The sequence below is a fragment of the Silene latifolia genome, chromosome Y, assembly GCF_048544455.1.
Source record: "Silene latifolia isolate original U9 population chromosome Y, ASM4854445v1, whole genome shotgun sequence".
NCBI lineage: Eukaryota > Viridiplantae > Streptophyta > Magnoliopsida > Caryophyllales > Caryophyllaceae > Silene > Silene latifolia.
This window is the reverse complement of record NC_133538.1, coordinates 289993453-290008870: the sequence shown is the minus strand read 5'-3', so window position 1 is coordinate 290008870 and position 15418 is coordinate 289993453.

Sequence of the window (15418 nt, the reverse complement as noted above, 5' to 3'; positions counted from 1 at the left end):
TATAGCTGAACGAATAGACTTGACCTGAAATTCTGGCAACCTACTCATATATTCTAAGTTTTAGAGCCTTAAAACTGGTGTAATTCATGACCAGTTCATGTAGGATTGTGAGTAGTTACTCCTTGCATAACATGTATCATTTATTTGCACATATATGAAATTCAATTGCTTATTGCCAACATACATTCGGGTTAGTGGTTGGTGTCATATGCAGGGAGGTGCTTACATTCCCTTTTTCTTTCATTTTTACTCATTAAACTCCACATTCAATCAAATTTGCCTTTTGACCCTTAACTACATCCAAATTTAGCCTGCCTTGTCTAGCTAGTTTAGTGTTTTTTTTGGGGGTATTTTGTCTATTGATCCGAGTTTGGCATTGTAGATACCCTGTATCTGCACCTTCCAAAAACCACCCGATGATGATCGACTATAACGTGTTTTTGATATGCGTGCGTGGATTGACTATATATGAGACGGTTTAATGCGCTACTCGGATATGGAAAATGATTTCAAAAGTTTTCTAACTTCATTTGCATTAAAATAACACTATTTAGAGTTAAATACTCTTCGGACCCAAAACCGACTCAGAACCCGAAACTCAAGTCAACCTGAGTCACCCCGAGTCAAACCAAATCTCGAATGTCGAAAATAATGCCATGAATAGTTTTATCTTGGCATATGTATTAAAATGACCTTAATTAGAGTCAAAACCGACACCGAGCCAAAAATCGACTCAAAATTCAAATCCCAACTCACACGGGTCAAACCCGAGTCAAGGACACAAAATACCTACCCCAAATAACACCCAAGAGTAAGCATACATGGCTAAACAACCATTAAAGACCATAAATCACAACCAACAAAACATTGGTTAGAACAAATGAAAAATCCAAATTTCTGAAAGGGACAATACACCCCTTTCAGTCACTAGGTAGCTCGCGCCTCTTTGGGGTGTCTGCTTAGCCTCCAAGCAAACTCAAGCGACCTACCATCCCACATTTCTCTATAAATACCAACCTTCACACACAAGAACTCTCATGCGAGAGTACGCCCCCTCCTTCTCTCTTAAACTTCTAGACCCGACTTCCTAACTCACAAAATCGACACGTGTTTACGACCTACCGATCATGAACACAAGCCTTACACATTCGACCAACTCAACATTAATCAACATGTTTTTCAACAACATATTTTCAAAAAAAAATCCTTTTTTAAGGCACTTTTTTAAACTTTTTGATCGTGAGTAATCACTACGAGAAAACTGTCTCTAAAGTCGTCTACATCGCAAACATTAATACACGTAAGTTTGAGGGTGTAAACAACTCATTCATTTCATGTCTTTACTGTTTTTATGAGTTTATATGCATGAACAATGCATAACACGATTCAAATATTGGGAGACTGCCTACGTATTCGCGTTTTTGCGAAATCAAACCAGATCGTAGTTCTGAGCTGTTTTTTCGAGGGTTGAAAATTGGAATTGTTTTGAAAGGGATGTGCGGTTGTGCCCTTGTAATAGGACTGCCTATGTATTCGCGTGTTTGCGAAATCAAACCAAATCGTAGTTCTGAATGTGTGTTGATAATTGAAATTGAGGCGTGTGGTTGTGTCCTTGAAGGACTGCCTACGTATTCACGTGAAGTGAAATCAGATCAGATCGTAGTTCAGGATGTGTGCCTAAGCGAGTGGTTAGGACCTTAAAATGTGAGGGTCACGACGGTAAATTCCGTTTGGTGACTCGTCTGAATGTGTGCCTAAACGAGTTGTTAGGACCTTAAAGTGTGACGGTCATGGCGGTAAACTCCGTTTGGTGACTCGAGAAATTGATTTAAGATATTTCCTCCTTGATCATGAATCCAAAAGGTGTAATTTGTGAAAATGTTCCTTATCATGTGAGCACACTAAAAAGTGGACCCTAAGGGTAGATTGGGTATGTCCCGTTTTCGGTAGCAAAGCATTCGAGGACTCCGTATCTGGGTCATGGTGAAAATGGCTTCGACATTATGGAATGTGGAGCTTGGTAATAATAGGTTTGTTTGAGAGATAAAAATCTGGAGTTGAGGGTCACGATGGTAAATCTCGTTTGGTGACTCGAAGGTTGATTGGAGAGAATTTCCTCTTGATCATGGATCGAAGAGTCATAGTTCTTGAAAATGTTTCTTGTTATCTGAGCACACTAAAAAGTGGACTCTAAGAATGAAATGTACATTTCCCGTTCCGGGGAGCAATGTTTTTTTTAAGACTTCGTATCTGGGTCAAGGTGGAAATGGCTTCGACATTAGGAAATGTGGAGCCTTGTAATAAAAGGTTTGTTTGACAGATTAAAATCTGGAGCTTGTATTTGTGGTGTTTAGGCCGATGGGTTACGGCTTGTAATGTTGTGCGGAATGGAGTCTCATGCTTGATGTGGTCTGAGCACGAAATAGTTGGTAAATAATTTGGGATAATAATCCCTCGTCTGGACCTTAAAGGTTAAGGTGTGATATTACGAGCTTGAGGGGAATCCTCATAAGCCTAGATAGGTCTCCCTGTAGTAGTCTCTGGAAGGACTTAGAGGTGAAGCACTGTTGGTTAATGTTTTGGTGTTTGGTGTTTTGGACTCATTGGTCCGGAATTTTGTGTGTTGGACTCATGGGTCCTGGGCTTTGGACTTGTTGGTCCTTGACTTTATGGGTCCCGGGCTTTGGACTTGTTGGTCCTGGACTTGGTGTTTTGGTTTCATGGGTCCTGGATTTTGTATGTTGGACTCATGGGTCCTGGGCTTTGGACTTGTTGGTCCTGGACTTGGTGTTTCGGACTCATGGGTCCTAGATTTTGTATGTTTGACACATGGGTCATGGGCTTTGGATTTATTGGTCCTGGACTTGGTGTTTTGGTCTCATGGGTCTTGAGCTTTGAACTTGTTGGTCCTGGACTTGGTATTTTGGTGTTAGACTTGTTGGTCCGATGTTTGAAAAGTGACAGTTTTTTATTTTTAATTCCGTCATTTGAAATTGAGAGGAAATAACGAATTTGAATTTCGCTATTTTGTTTTTTTGTTTGAAAAGGACGGTTTTTAAAACCGTCGTTTGGAATTGTGGGAAAATAACGAATTTGAATTTCTCTATCTCATTTTTGTTTGAAAAGGACGGTTTTTTTAATTCCGTCGTTTGGAATTTGTGAAAATAGCGAATTTAAATTTCACTATTTCATTTTTGTTTGAAAAGGACGGTTTTTTAATTCCGTCGTTTGGAATTTGTGAAAATAGCGAATTTGAATTTTACTATTTTGTTTTTTTTTTGGCTTTTGCTTTGGCTTTGGTTTTTGCTTTGGCTCTGGGTGAATGGCTTTTGGCCTTGGGCCTTTGATTTTGGCCTTGAGTGAGTAGCTTTGATTTGGCTCTGGCTTTGGCTTTGGGTTTGGAGATTGGCCGTATGGCTTTATAGGTTCTATGCTGTCCTTCGTTTGAGGAAGGTGAAGGTGCAGACGGGGATGTACCCGTTGGTGAGAGGTTGATACTTGGTGATGGGATGTTTTTTGTGGGGAATGGGCTTGCCTTCCCTCATTGATCGTGAACAAGGAGATGTTCTGCTAATGAAAGGTTTCTATAGTCAGACATGGAATAGGTAAAGAGAATGGACACGTAGTTTCGAGTCCTCTGCTTACTCAGTACGGAACGTCACTCGAGTGTACTCACATTGAATTGGAACATGTTGTTTGTTATAAATCAATTCTCAAATCAGTTCTCGTTGTTAACGCCAAATGGTAAAGTGGAGAATGACTTATGGGGACAACACCCAGTTTGTCACTTAGGAATAAAAGGACAGACACTAGGATAGATATGAGAAAGCCTAAGACTCGGACTCGGACTAGGACTCAATCGTAGATACGGACTCCTAATTATCATTTTCCTACTCGAAGGTCTCCTTCGCAACATCCAGCGGCTTGAATGTCTGGTCTTGAGCATTGACCCACTTTAGCACTTCACTCTCGTTGTTGGGAATGATATGAGGACAATAGTCCATGAGGCTCTCATCTCCTTTCAGAAAGAGATGTTCAGGAGGGTTGTTTTCATCACTTGGTTGGCCTAGGGATGATGCTATCAGTTGATGAGTGTCGATCATATCTTGAATAACATGTTTTAGTTTGAAGCATGTATCAGTGTCATGACCTTTTCCTTGATGATATTGGCAATAGGCACTGCCATCCCAGAAACGGGTTTTCCTCTGTTCAGACGGGTCCGGAGTGGGCCCAATTGGTTGTAGCTTCCCTTCAGTCACAAGATTTTGAAGAGCTGCGGCATAGGTTGTGTTGAGGATGGTGAATGTCCTTTGAGAACGTTCAACCTTGCTGTTTGACTTGAGACATCCAGAAGGATTGTCTTGACTGAGAGGTACAATTATGATTTTGCCAGCTTCAATTATATCTTGAATGGCATGCTTTAGTTTGAAACAGGTTTCGGTGTCATGGCCCTTGCCTTGATGGTATTGGCAATATGCATTACCATCCCAGGATCGGGCTCTTTTGTGTTCTGGTTTGTCCGGAGTCGGACCAATGGGTTGCACCATTCCTTCTGAGGCAAGTATCTCCAGAGCGGTGCCATATGTTATTCCCAGATCTGTGAAAACCCTTTGATGTTTTCCCGTGGTTCCAACATTTGTGTTTTTGGGGATGTTTTTGTGAGTTTTTTTTGGTAACCTTGAGCGGAAGCAGGATTTGGTTGTTGTCAACGGGAAGTTTTGAGGAAATTTCTTTGTATTTTGAAGGGGATTTTGGCGAGCCAATTAAGTGTTCTTTGTTGATAGGTTCATGGATGTGGGAACCATCGGATGACTCCTTATTTTCAACAGTTGTTGGTTGGTGAAACAAGGGTTGGTTTCCTTGATGGTCAGATTCATTTTCAGTATTACCCAACCTTTTCTCAAAATTAGCTACTCGAGTGTTCAAATAATCGATAGTAGGGGTGAGCAAGTTTAGGTCCGGACCGGACCGGACCATTTGGTCTGGACCAAACCCAGACCGAATTTTTTAGGTCCGGTCCTCGGTCCCCATTTTTTTAGTTTTCGGTCTTCGGTCCGGTCCGGACCAAACCCGGATATTTTAGGTCCGGACAAAATGGACCGAATTTTATGTTTCTAAAGACTATCATTAGAATATAATAAACTAAATTACCATTTTATCTTCACAAGACATTATAAATTAATATTGAGTATTTTTTCTCAAAAACAACCGTCTAATTATTCATCGACATTTAATTTAGTGAAACTTAAATGTAATTATCATACACGAAATAGTGAAAAAATTAGTTCTAGGTCCATTTCGGTTAAGACCGGACCGGACCGAATATTTCGGGTTTGGTCCGGTCCAAGACCGAAAGTTTTAGGTCCGGTCTTCAGTCCACAAAAAAATTATTTTCGGTCTTCGGTCCGGTCCGGTTTGGTCCGGTCCGGTCCGGTCTTGGACCGATGCTCAGCCCTAATCGATAGCCACTTGTAGCTTTGAGAATATTTTTTTGATCGAGACGGAGAGCATCATTATAGTGCTTTGTACGCCATCCTCATCAATTGCATGAATTTTCTCATCGTCAGGAGAGTTGAGATGAGAACAGTCTAGGGAAGATTCCTGACTGTGTCCAATATGGTTTTCTGGAGGGTTGTTTTTGTTGTTTGTTGAGGGAGGTAATGGTAATTCTCCCTTTTCAATCATATCATTGATGACACCTTTTAGGGGGAGACAAATTTCAGTGTCATGTCCGCGACCCTAGTGATATTGACAAAACAGTTTTCCGTCCCATCTACGTCCTCGCTTGTTTTGTATAGGGTCTGGAGTTGGACCAATCGGTTTGGACTTTCCTTTAGAGATAAGCCTTTTCAAGGCTGTGGCATAAGGCATACCCAAATCAGGGAAGGACCTATGAGGTCGTCTGGTTTTGGTTGGTGGAGCGCTTAAGGAACTGGTTTCAGTGGTTTTAGTAGTCCTCTAACTATGGTTGATTATGTGGTTGGCAAGCAGCCGACTTTCAAGGAGCTTAACCCTTTGCTCAATATCAGAAAAGGGATAATTCCCGATTACCATTTTGTCCTCAACTTGCGAGAGACAAGTGCTCAAGTTTTCCACGGTAGCTAGAAGTCGAAGGATCATGTTGTTGGTTTCGGCAGAAGTCATGGCGGATGAAGGTTGATCAACTTCTTGAGTTTCTGGTTGGTAATTGACGGCACCCAAGGGATTCCTATTTGACATAACGATAGGCGTTATAACTTGTCTTGGCAAGGTATTGCACAAACAAAGGCAAGTGCGACACATATGTATAAAAGGCAGTTATGTCGTGAAGACGCGACGTTGTGACTAGGTTATGAGTTCATTAAAGATCGTGAATGACCTCTTGTGTTTGAACTCTTGGCGCATGACTTTGAACTTAGACTCGAGTATCAACTTTGGTATAGTGATGCCTAGGCAGACGACTTCTGACTTAGTTTGGAGGTTTGTCGATGGCGTGACGCCGTTGGACAAGACGCGTACGCAAATTTGACCTTTGACTCGTAATGTAGGGGAAATATGGGTTTAATACTCGAGAGGTTTTTACTCTCCTAACGCCATTGAATATGTCTCTACAATTAGGCGACGCGACCTAGACAAGAAGGTAGGTACTAACTTCGGCAGAGACTCGACGTTATCGAGACGACTTGACTTGAAATCGACTGGACTCTAATCGACTCGAGGCTTAATCGGAAAAGTGGACTGAAATTTCCGAAAATAAAATTTTTCAAAAGGATTCATTTGTCGTTTTATGGTCTGCTTCCGAAGAGTAGAGATCTTTAGAAGGTCGGCCATTTGAAAGGGTTGTCTTAGGTATGTTTTCAAAAGACGGTTTAATTTGAGATTGCGGCTCTCAAAACAACGTGTTGTTTCCGAAGACGGTTTTTGAAATTCCGAATCACGGATTTGAAAATCGAGAATTGGAGAATTTGGAATCGTCATCACAATGGCCATCAAAACGGTTAAATTTGTTTTCAAAGATTTGATTTTGAATTGAAATTTGAAAACGGTTAAATTTGTTTTCAAAGATTTGAGATTGGATTTGAAATTTGAAAACGGTTAAATTTGTTTTCAAAGATTTGATTTTGAATTGAAATTTGAAAACGGTTAAATTGGTTTTCAAAGATTTGATTTTAAATTGAAATTTGAAAACGGTTAAATTTGTTTTCAAAGATTTGAGATTGGATTTGAAATTTGAAAACGGTTAAATTTGTTTTCAAAGATTTGATTTTGAATTGAAATTTGAAAACGGTTAAATATGTTTTCAAATGATTCAAAATTTGATTTGAAATTTGAAAAAGGTTAAATTTGTTTTCAATGATCTGAAATTGGAAATTATGTGGATTGAATTCGTCATTACGACGGGTTAGAAAACCGTTTTAACCTTTGAAAGACGATATCCAAATCGAAAATTGTGAGAATTGAAATCATCATTACGACGGCTTAGAAAAGCCAAATTTGATTTCGAAAACGATATTTGAAATTTGGAAAGTTGCATGGGTTGAAATCGTCATTACAACGGTTTGAAGAACGTTTTTGTTTGAAAATTGATTTCGAATTTTGAAAATTCGAGGGTAGAATTCATCATCACGCCGATGTAAAAGGACGCTTTGAGAATGCAACAGTCGGTGAGAGACCGAGGTTTGAAACGGCCATTACGACGACATAAAAGGGTACTTTGAAATGGTTTGTTAAAATCGAGGTTTGAAATCGTCATTACGACGGCATAAAAAGGTGCATTTGAAATGGTTATAAAAAAAAACCAAGTTTGAAAATCGTCATTACGACGGCATAAAAAGGTTTCCAACGGTTGGCAAAAGACCGAGATTTGAAACGGCCATTATAACGGCACAAAAACATGTTTTTAAAAATTTGAAAATGACACGGAAGGACTTATGATCAAAAAACACATAAGTACTCACAATTCATTATTATGCATAATGCTGACACGGGTTTTGACTTAAAAGGGTGGGTTACACAGAAAGCAATCAAACCCCGATTTTTGAGAGGGATACCAATCCAAACAAAATGTGTAAGGAGGGTGCCCTAGCCTCATAATCAAATGTGATGAAAGCTCTTTGACGAAACAGAAATGTGTAACGTCAACGGTATGCTTGAATCAATCGGGATTCGAAACGCGGGGATGAGAAAACTCATGCCGACGAGACGAGCCAATTGGTCGATAAAGGTTAGGTTGTGGGCCCGGACAAGGAACCCGACTTATGATCGTAATATCAATTAGTGCACTTTAACCACGACCTTGTTCGAGTTTCACCTATAAGGATCACAAAGACACAAATGTCCTAGTTTTCCCCAGCGGAGTCCCCAATCAGTGGACATGGGCGACCTGCACGCCAAGCAAAATTGTGGACATGCAGCGGTCTTTTGAAAGCCACGCTCGGCGGCGTAAAAATGCTTTCGTTCGGATCGCTTTAGATCAGTCGGTTTCATCTCGGCAATGGTCTCGAAACGATTAGAGATTATCGTAGTCGCCACCAAGAATTTATGGGATGCTTGGAACCCGTTCGAATCCACTTTATACCTAGGTCAATCAAGGTAAAAAGCGGTGTTTGACATAGGTACTAAAGATAAGGACTCGTCCCCCTTTTAATATTCTATGCCTAAAATGACTCTCGTATGCCCTGGATATGTCCATACACTATCCAAAGGTTCTAAGTAAGGGGTGAGGGTATGTATTGGGAAGCCCATTAATCGGACACCCAATCCCGCCCGCGTTAGCGGCCTCTACTGATCGATCGTGGATGTTTAAGTGCAATAGTTGATAAAACGGTTTAATTCTCAAATCAGTTCTCGTTGTTAACGCCAAATGGTAAAGTGGAGAATGACTTATGGGGACAACACCCAGTTTGTCACTTAGGAATAAAAGGACAGACACTAGGATAGATATGAGAAAGCCTAAGACTCGGACTCGGACTAGGACTCAATCGTAGATACGGACTCCTAATTATCATTTTCCTACTCGAAGGTCTCCTTCGCAACATCCAGCGGCTTGAATGTCTGCTCTTGAGCATTGACCCACTTTAGCACTTCACTCTCGTTGTTGGGAATGATATGAGGACAATAGTCCATGAGGCTCTCATCTCCTTTCAGAAAGAGATGTTCAGGAGGGTTGTTTTCATCACTTGGTTGGCCTAGGGATGATGCTATCAGTTGATGAGTGTCGATCATATCTTGAATAACATGTTTTAGTTTGAAGCATGTATCAGTGTCATGACCTTTTCCTTGATGATATTGGCAATAGGCACTGCCATCCCAGAAACGGGTTTTCCTCTGCTCGACGGGTCCGGAGTGGGCCCAATTGGTTGTAGCTTCCTTCGATCACAAGATTTTGAAGAGTCTGCGGCATAGGTTGTGTTGAGGTTGGTGAATGTCCTTTGAGAACGTTCAACCTTGTTGTTTGACTTGAGACATCCGAGAAGGATTGTCTTGGTGACCGAGAGGTACAATTATGATTTTGCCCGACTTCAATTATATCTTGAATGGCATGCTTTAGTTTGAAACAGGTTTCGGTGTCATGGCCCTTGCCTTGATGGTATTGGCAATATGCATTACCATCCCAGGATCGGGCTCTTTTGTGTTCTGGTTTGTCCGGAGTCGGACCAATGGGTTGCACCATTCCTTCGAGGCAAGTATCTCCCGGAGGCGGTGCCATATGTTATTCCCAGATCTGTGAAAACCCTTTGATGTTTTCCCGTGGTTCCAACATTTGTGTTTTTGGGGATGTTTTTGTGAGTTTTTTTTGGTAACCTTGAGCGGAAGCAGGATTTGGTTGTTGTCAACGGGAAGTTTTGAGGAAATTTCTTTGTATTTTGAAGGGGATTTTGGCGAGCCAATTAAGTGTTCTTTGTTGATAGGTTCATGGATGTGGGAACCATCGGATGACTCCTTATTTTCAACAGTTGTTGGTTGGTGAAACAAGGGTTGGTTTCCTTGATGGTCAGATTCATTTTCAGTATTACCCAACCTTTTCTCAAAATTAGCTACTCGAGTGTTCAAATAATCGATAGTAGGGGTGAGCAAGTTTAGGTCCGGACCGGACCGGACCATTTGGTCTGGACCAAACCCAGACCGAATTTTTTAGGTCCGGTCCTCGGTCCCCATTTTTTTAGTTTTTCGGTCTTGGTCCGGTCCGGACCAAACCCGGATATTTTAGGTCCGGACAAAATGGACCGAATTTTATGTTTCTAAAGACTATCATTAGAATATAATAAACTAAATTACCATTTTATCTTCACAAGACATTATAAATTAATATTGAGTATTTTTTCTCAAAAACAACCGTCTAATTATTCATCGACATTTAATTTAGTGAAACTTAAATGTAATTATCATACACGAAATAGTGAAAAAATTAGTTCTAGGTCCATTTCGGTTAAGACCGGACCGGACCGAATATTTCGGGTTTGGTCCGGTCCAAGACCGAAAGTTTTAGGTCCGGTCTTCAGTCCACAAAAAAATTATTTTTTAGGTCTTCGGTCCGGTCCGGTTTGGTCCGTCCGGTCCGGTCTTGACCGATGCTCACCCTAATCGATAGCCACTTGTAGCTTTGAGAATATTTTTTTGATCGAGACGGAGAGCATCATTATAGTGCTTTGTACGCCATCCTCATCAATTGCATGAAATTTCTCATCGTCAGGAGAGTTGAGATGAGAACAGTCTAGGGAAGATTCCTGACTGTGTCCAATATGGTTTTTCGGAGGGTTGTTTTTGTTGTTTGTTGAGGAGGTAATGGTAATTCTCCTTTTCAATCATATCATTGATGACACCTTTTAGGGGAGACAAATTTCGATGTCATGTCCGCGACCCTAGTGATATTGACAAAACAGTTTTCCGTCCCATCTACGTCCTCGCTTGTTTTGTAGAGGGTCTGGAGTTGGACCAATCGGTTTGGACTTTCCTTTAGAGATAAGCCTTTTCAAGGCTGTGGCATAAGGCATACCCAAATCAGGGAAGGACCTATGAGGTCGTCTGGTTTTGGTTGGTGGAGCGCTTAAGGAACTGGTTTCAGTGGTTTTAGTAGTCCTCTAACTATGGTTGATTATGTGGTTGGCAAGCAGCCGACTTTCAAGGAGCTTAACCCTTTGCTCAATATCAGAAAAGGGATAATTCCCGATTACCATTTTGTCCTCAACTTGCGAGAGACAAGTGCTCAAGTTTTCCACGGTAGCTAGAAGTCGAAGGATCATGTTGTTGGTTTCGGCAGAAGTCATGGCGGATGAAGGTTGATCAACTTCTTGAGTTTCTGGTTGGTAATTGACGGCACCCAAGGGATTCCTATTTGACATAACGATAGGCGTTATAACTTGTCTTGGCAAGGTATTGCACAAACAAAGGCAAGTGCGACACATATGTATAAAAGGCAGTTATGTCGTGAAGACGCGACGTTGTGACTAGGTTATGAGTTCATTAAAGATCGTGAATGACCTCTTGTGTTTGAACTCTTGGCGCATGACTTTGAACTTAGACTCGAGTATCAACTTTGGTATAGTGATGCCTAGGCAGACGACTTCTGACTTAGTTTGGAGGTTTGTCGATGGCGTGACGCCGTTGGACAAGACGCGTATGCAAATTTGACCTTTGACTCGTAATGTAGGGGAAATATGGGTTTAATACTCGAGAGGTTTTTACTCTCCTAACGCCATTGAATATGTCTCTACAATTAGGCGACGCGACCTAGACAAGAAGGTAGGTACTAACTTCGGCAGAGACTCGACGTTATCGAGACGACTTGACTTGAAATCGACTGGACTCTAATCGACTCGAGGCTTAATCGGAAAAGTGGACTGAAATTTCCGAAAATAAAATTTTTCAAAAGGATTCATTTGTCGTTTTATGGTCTGCTTCCGAAGAGTAGAGATCTTTAGAAGGTCGGCCATTTGAAAGGGTTGTCTTAGGTATGTTTTCAAAAGACGGTTTAATTTGAGATTGCAGCGGCTCCGAAAACAACGTGTTGTTTCCGAAGACGGTTTTTGAAATTCCGAATCACGGATTTGAAAATCGAGAATTGGAGAATTTGGAATCGTCATCACAATGGCCATCAAAACGGTTAAATTTGTTTTCAAAGATTTGATTTTGAATTGAAATTTGAAAACGGTTAAATTTGTTTTCAAAGATTTGAGATTGGATTTGAAATTTGAAAACGGTTAAATTTGTTTTCAAAGATTTGATTTTGAATTGAAATTTGAAAACGGTTAAATTGGTTTTCAAAGATTTGATTTTAAATTGAAATTTGAAAACGGTTAAATTTGTTTTCAAAGATTTGAGATTGGATTTGAAATTTGAAAACGGTTAAATTTGTTTTCAAAGATTTGATTTTGAATTGAAATTTGAAAACGGTTAAATATGTTTTCAAATGATTCAAAATTTGATTTGAAATTTGAAAAAGGTTAAATTTGTTTTCAATGATCTGAAATTGGAAATTATGTGGATTGAATTCGTCATTACGACGGGTTAGAAAACCGTTTTAACCTTTGAAAGACGATATCCAAATCGAAAATTGTGAGAATTGAAATCATCATTACGACGGCTTAGAAAAGCCAAATTTGATTTCGAAAACGATATTTGAAATTTGGAAAGTTGCATGGGTTGAAATCGTCATTACAACGGTTTGAAGAACGTTTTTGTTTGAAAATTGATTTCGAATTTTGAAAATTCGAGGGTAGAATTCATCATCACGCCGATGTAAAAGGACGCTTTGAGAATGCAACAGTCGGTGAGAGACCGAGGTTTGAAACGGCCATTACGACGACATAAAAGGGTACTTTGAAATGGTTTGTTAAAATCGAGGTTTGAAATCGTCATTACGACGGCATAAAAAGGTGCATTTGAAATGGTTATAAAAAAAAACCAAGTTTGAAAATCGTCATTACGACGGCATAAAAAGGTTTCCAACGGTTGGCAAAAGACCGAGATTTGAAACGGCCATTATAACGGCACAAAAACATGTTTTTAAAAATTTGAAAATGACACGGAAGGACTTATGATCAAAAAACACATAAGTACTCACAATTCATTATTATGCATAATGCTTGACACGTTTTGACTTAAAAGGGTGGGTTACATGAAAGCAATCAAACCCCGATTTTTGAGAGGGATACCAATCCAAACAAAATGTGTAAGGAGGGTGCCCTAGCCTCATAATCAAATGTGATGAAAGCTCTTTGACGAAACAGAAATGTGTAACGTCAACGGTATGCTTGAATCAATCGGGATTCGAAACGCGGGGATGAGAAAACTCATGCCGACGAGACGAGCCAATTGGTCGATAAAGGTTAGGTTGTGGGCCCGGACAAGGAACCCGACTTATGATCGTAATATCAATTAGTGCACTTTAACCACGACCTTGTTCGAGTTTCACCTATAAGGATCACAAAGACACAAATGTCCTAGTTTTCCCCAGCGGAGTCCCCAATCAGTGGACATGGGCGACCTGCACGCCAAGCAAAATTGTGGACATGCAGCGGTCTTTTGAAAGCCACGCTCGGCGGCGTAAAAATGCTTTCGTTCGGATCGCTTTAGATCAGTCGGTTTCATCTCGGCAATGGTCTCGAAACGATTAGAGATTATCGTAGTCGCCACCAAGAATTTATGGGATGCTTGGAACCCGTTCGAATCCACTTTATACCTAGGTCAATCAAGGTAAAAAGCGGTGTTTGACATAGGTACTAAAGATAAGGACTCGTCCCCCTTTTAATATTCTATGCCTAAAATGACTCTCGTATGCCCTGGATATGTCCATACACTATCCAAAGGTTCTAAGTAAGGGGTGAGGGTACGTATTGGGAAGCCCATTAATCGGACACCCAATCCCGCCCGCGTTAGCGGCCTCTACTGATCGATCGTGGATGTTTAAGTGCAATAGTTGATAAAACGGTTTAATTGCATGAATGCGCGTCCAAAAGCTTAACCTAACATGTGAGAATTTCCTAAGTCGGTTTGTTTATCCATGTACCAAGAAATTGGTGTCAAAGTTCTATTTAGATTGATTTGCATGTGAAAACGGAAATTAAACATCCATTTACCAAAATCGGATTATGGTGCTTAACACGATCCATTATTTGAAATAAGGTGTCAAATGACAAAGTGTAAAAACGTAAGCTTGTCAATCTCATTCGTCATGTATTCAGTTTAACCGTAATCGGGATCGTCCTAGACAAGTGATAAAAACGAGACAGAACAGTGCCAGGCAGCCCAATAGGGGCGCGAGCCTATCGGCGAGGGAAGGGTCTCTGCCCAGGTTTTGGAAGATGGAAATAGGCAAGCTCTTGGGGCGCGAGCCATGGGGCGAAGCCAAGAGGTGCTTCCTGGTTGTTAAAATGGTTGTTTAAAACCGTTTTAAAAGGTTGTTAAAAAGGTTATTTAAAACCGTATTTGTGATTAAATGATTTGCAAGTATTGTTTGCATGACTCGGAATAATTACTATTATGTTACTATTTTTCGTTGTCGGATTTTCAAGTTTGAAAAGCATAGTTTACAAATAAAAATGTAAAATGTTTGATTTGAACTAATTATGTTAAGTTCAATTATTTGTAATTAGTCAAGTTTGTCATCGTACTCGGATTAAACCGACATGGTATAAAGAAGCAAGGATGATTATCAATTATGACTAATATATTTACAAATGTAAATAAATGAGAAAGATGCTAAGTAAAATAAAAGGGGGTTAAAATACCCTTTAATTTGTAATTAACCAATGATATAATCGAGTCACGGAATAAACCGTCATGGTATAAAGAACCAAGGATGATTTTTGTAATGGTCAAAATATGTTGATCATAATAATGAATTAAAATGGTAAATAAAAGAAGAGAATTTGCTTTAAAACATAATTAACCAATTAATATCACCGAGTCACGGATTAAACCGTCATGGTCTATGGAACCAAGGGTGATTATGATTTATGGTTAAAAATTTTGTCATAAAAATGATTTGGAACATTTGAAATGCTAAAAACCGATTACAAATAAGAAATGAAATAAAGAGGAAAGACGAGAACAAACACGACCGGATTAAGGCCTGAGAGGGCATTGAGGCGCGAGCCTCCCTGCTATACAAGTAGCCCCTGTCTCAGGCCAAAATCCAGTTTAGGCTCGTCAAGGACACAACCGCACACCCATTTCAATCTCAACCATCACCATCAATCTTCAAGAGCAGCCTATTGAGCTGCAAAAATTAATCTTATACCTCTTTACTGGGGACTTCTTCCTTAGGACGTCGCCCATTCCCTATTTTGTCAAATTCCCACCTACTCACTCTGGGGGCTTCTCTTTCAAGACGCCACCTGTCCTTTATCCTTAAACATCTTTTGAGTCTCAACTACAGTCCAAAATAAAACCGCCTATAGCCTAGTGCTCGGTTCAGACGATGACAAGATGTTGGTTC